Genomic DNA, 5176 nt, shown 5'->3' with positions numbered 1-5176 from the left:
GACTTTCTGAACTTTGGCACCATGCCCCCACACATATCTTGGATATTAACTTTTATCAGAGAAATTCTTGTAAACCGCCCCCACACACTCCAGTTAAATATATCCCTTCTAATTTTTAACTGCACTGATTTTCTGCAATGGCTTTTCAATTTTATGTAATCATAATTTTTTATAGTCATGCCTGCTAATCTAAGCCACCCAAAGCTTTATCCTAAATCCTCTTCTCTTTTCTCTCTATACTCTTTCATTTGGTAAACTCATCAGTTCCAATGGATTCAATTATTGTCTCTATGAAGATAATTCTCAAATCTAGTTATCTAGCCCTATCTCCTGACCTGAAGTCTTGCATCCCCATGTGCCTATTGAGTTATTTTGAGTTCCTGGACATTTTAAACTCAGCATAACCAAAACATTATCTTTCTCCCCAAACCCTCTGTTCTTCCAAACTTTCTTATTATTGCTGGATGTACCCTTGTGTTCTCAGTCACCCAGCCTTACAAAGAAGACATTATCTTGAATTCCTCACTGTCTTTCACCTCTCCTTTAAGTTCTGTCAATTTCTACTTTTAAAACATTTCCTTCTTACTCCTTTTTATACTTAGTCCCTTTTTTCCTTTTATACAGTGGCCATTCTGTTTTGGCTCCTCATTAACTTATTCTTGGACTATTGCAATAGACTTTTTGTTTGTGTTCTTTCTTCAAGTTTGTCCTCACTCCAGTCTATCCTACAATATGCTGCCAAAGTGACCTTTCTATGACCATGTCACCCTCTCTAATCAATAAATTTCAAGGGTTACCTATTATTTACAGGATCAAGTATAAAATCCTGTTATGCTTTAAAAACCCTTCAAAATCAAGGTCCTTCCTACCTTTCCAATCTTTTCCTGCTTTATTCTCCCCCACGTCCACTATGCTCCTTGCTGTTCCTCACACAAGATACTCCAACTCCCCACAAGTAAAAAGCATTTTTACTTGTCCTCCAGGCCTGGAATGCTCTCCCTTCTCAACTCTTCCTCCTGGATCTCCTGGCTTCTCTGGTGTTCTTCAAATCCCATCTTCTATAAGGGACCTTTCCTGGTCCCACTTAATGCTGGTGACTTTTTTCTGAGTTACTGCCAATTTACTTCTTTATATATAGTCATTTGCATGTTGTCTTTTCCATTAGAATATACTCCCTTTAAGGGCAAGAATTATTTTTGCCAGCACTAAGAACAGTGTCTGGCTCATAGTAAATGCTTAAAAAATGCTTGTTGACTTCTCCCCTTTTTTGCCTATATTTATTTCCTAAAATTCTTTTTCTTGTCATTGCCAAAGCTAGCATTTTTCTAGCATCATGTCAAAAAATAATAGTAGACAGCCTTGCTTTACCTTAATCTTGATGTAAAGGCCTCTAGTTTATTTCTGTTTCATATATTGCTGACTCATTTGTTTAGATATTATCGACCACATTAAGTAATAGTCCATCTATTCCTTTGCTTTTCAGGGTTTTTAACAGAAATGGATCTTGTATTTTATTAAAAGTTATTTTTATCTGTAATCTATATTATATATAACATAATCTGCATATTCTTTATCTATAATCATATGATTTTGATTGTTTTATTAATAATGCAGTCTATTATGTTTATAGTGTTACTAATATTGAACTATTTTTGCATTATTAGTATAAATCCTACTAATAGTGTACAATATTTTTGAGGCTTTTCATGTGGCCTCTTTACAAATATTTAACATTTTGTACTAATATTCATTAGAAATATTGAACTATCATTTTCTTTCTCTGATTGTCTCTCATTGGTTTAGGTAGCAAGACTATATTTGTATCATATGAGAAATTCAGTAGTATCTCTTCAAATAGTTTACATGATAATAGAATTAATTGCTCTTTGAATGTTTGGTAGAATTCACTAATCAGTCTATCTGGTTCTGGGTTTTATCTTTCTTTCAGAATTCATTTATGCCTTCTTTAACTTGTTTTTCTAAGGTTGGATTTTTACATTTTGCAACTTTTTTCTGTTAATTTGGATAATTTATAGTTTTATATATATTTATTCATTTCACTTAAATAGTCTGTTTGGTTGACAACTTGACAAAATAGTTTCTAATAAATTCTTTTATTTCTTCTTCATTTGTTATTACTTCTCTTTTTCACTTTTGATCCTGGTAATTTGGTTTTCTTCTTTTTCTTTTGAAAAACAGAATAGCAGATGATTATCTTTAAAAAAAAAAAAGCCCCTTGTTTTACTTATTAATCCAATGGTAGCTTTTTTTTGCCTTCAATTTTGTAGACTCTTCCCCCCTTCCCTCAGATTTCTATTTTAATGCTTAGTTGGGATTTTAAATTTATTGGTTTTTTTAAAAAAATGTTTATTTATTTTTAGTTTTAAACATTTACTTGCACAAGATTTTGAGTTCCAATCTTTCTCCCCATCTCTTCCGTCCTTCTACCCCATGAAATCATGCATTCTGATTACCTCTTTCCCCAATCTGCCCTCTTTTCTATCACTGTCCCCCTTCTTTTATCCCCTTCCTCTTTATTTTCATGTAGCATAAGATAGATTTCTATACCCCATTGCCTGTGTATCTTATTTCCCAGTTACATGTAAAAATAATTTTTAACATTCGTTTTTAAAACTTCAAGTTCCAAATTCTCTCCCTTCCTCCCTCCCCACCCACCATCATTGAGAAGGCAAGCAATATGATATAGGTTATACATGTGTAGTCATGCAAAACACATGCATAACAATCATGCGAAACTTCCACAATAGTCATGTTGTGAAAGACTAACTATATTTCCTTCCATCCTATACTGCCCCTCACTTATTCTATTGTCTCCTTTGACCCTGTTTCTACTCAAAAGTGTTTACTTCTGATTACTCCCTCCTCCAATCTGCCCTCCCTTCTATCCCAGCCCCCTTCTCTTATCCCCTTCCCTCCTACTTTCATGTAGGGTAAGAGAGATTTCCATACCCAATTGAGTATGTATGTTATTCCCTCCTTAAGCCAAATCTGATGAGAGTAAGGTTCACTCTTTCCTTCTCACTTCCCCCCCCTTCTCCTCCACTGTAAAAGGTTTTTCTTGCCACTTTTATGTGAGATAATTTATTCCATTCCACCTTTCCCTTTCTCCTTCTCCCAGTACATTCCTCTCTCACCTCTTAATTTTATAATTTGTTGGTTTTCTAAATGTTTTAGTTGTATGCCCAATTCATTACACTGTTCTTTTTTTTTTTTTTTGATGAAAGTGCTTAGAGATATACAATTTCCTTTCAGAACTGCTTTGGTTGCATACCAAATATTTTTCTTACTGTTTTCTTACTGTTTTTATTTACTTTCATAAAATTTTTTATTGTTTCTATGATTTATTCTTTGATCCATGGATTCTTTAGGATTAAATTATTTAGTCCGCACTCAGTTTTAATCCTTTCTTCAAAGATTGTTTATTCAATGTAATTTTTATCATGTTATGATAAGTAAATAATATGTTTAATAACTCTGACTTTCTACATTTGTTTCCAAGGTTTTTATATCCTTGTACATGGTTAATTTTCATAAAGGTGCATGCACAGATAAAAAATATGTATCTTCTTTTCTGTTCCAATTCAGTCATCGCTGGACAGCTCTCATATCTAACTTTTCTAAAATTCTATTTAGATCTTTAACTTCTTTCTTGCTTATATTTTAGTTAGATTTGTCTTGCTCTGAAAGGGTACATTCAAGTTCACAACTACTATAGTTTAATTCTTCCTACAAATTGATCAGTTTTTTCCTTAAAGTTCTTAGATATTATGCCATTCAGCGTACACACACACACACACACACACACACACACAAAGTTTTGATACTAAATTCATTGTTTATATTGTCTTTAAGCATAATGTGATTTCTGTTTCTTCATTTTAATTAATTATATTTTTTATTGTTGCTTTGTCTCAGATCATGATTGCTACTCCTGATTTTTTTTACTTCATTTGAAGTAAAATAGAATTTATTTCAGCTTTTTAAATTAACATCATCTGATTGGTTTTTCTAATTTATTTTGCTACTCCTTCATTTTATGAGAGAGTTCATCCCATTCATGTTTATAGTTAATATGGTTAATTATGCATTTCCCTCTATTGTATTCTTTATATTCTTCCCTCTCTGTGTCCATTGCTTTCCTCTTTATAAAGAATAAGTGGATGTTGAGAGAGAAATATATAACTAATGTTATATATATTTAGACAATTTGTAGACCTTTATCCCTCTTACTCAATACTCCATCGTAGATTCTTACTTTCTTTTTTCCTTCTCTCTTTCTTCCTCCCTCTCTCCTTCCTTCCTTTTCTCCTTCTTTGTTTTTCCCTCCAGCCTTCCTTTCCTCCTCTCTCCCTCCCTTGCTTCCTTTTTTCTTCCCTCCTTCCCTTTCTCTTTCCTTCCTTCCCTACTTCCTTCCTTTCTTCTTACTTGTAGTATTTAATCTGAAGGCTCTGGAATTTTCTATGACTTTTTTTGAGTTTTCATTTTGGGGTCTCTTTCAGGAAATTACCAGTGGATTGTTTTTATTTTTGCTTTTCCCTCTATTCCTAATATGATTGGACAAACTTTAAAATTTCTTAGAATGTAGTATCTAGGATTTTTTTTTATGGTGGAGGTTTTTGGGTAGTCTGATGATTCTTAGATTATCTCTCTTGACTAGTTTTCCAAGGCAGTTGATTTTTTAAAAATTAAAATTTTTATTAACAAAAAATCATTTTTTCTCTCTTTCATGCCCACTTAACCCCCATTGGAAAAGAAAAAGAAAATAATTGTAACAGATATGCATAGTTAATTAAAACAAATTCTCACATTGGCCATGTCCTAAATATATGACTTATTGACTGAGTCTATAAATTCTCAGTCAGGAGGTAAGTAGCATGCTTCATCATCAGTTCTCTAGAATAATGGCTAGTCATCATGTTGACCAAAGTTCTTAAGTCTTTCCAAGTTGTTTGAAACCATCTCTTTCATAATTTCTTATGGCTCAATAGTATTCCGTTACATTCATTTACTTAAACAGTTTTTATTATTATTTTTGTTACATTTGGGTTCCAAGCTGGTTCCCTCCTTTCCTCCCAGCCCCACAAAAAAGAAGGTCAGCATTTGACACGCACACACACACACACACACACACACACACACACACACACACACACAC

Source organism: Vombatus ursinus, unplaced genomic scaffold (assembly GCF_900497805.2).
Source record: "Vombatus ursinus unplaced genomic scaffold, bare-nosed wombat genome assembly UNPS02001419.1, whole genome shotgun sequence".
In the NCBI taxonomy this organism is placed as follows: Eukaryota; Metazoa; Chordata; class Mammalia; order Diprotodontia; family Vombatidae; genus Vombatus; species Vombatus ursinus.
Note: the sequence above shows the minus strand (reverse complement) of the source record.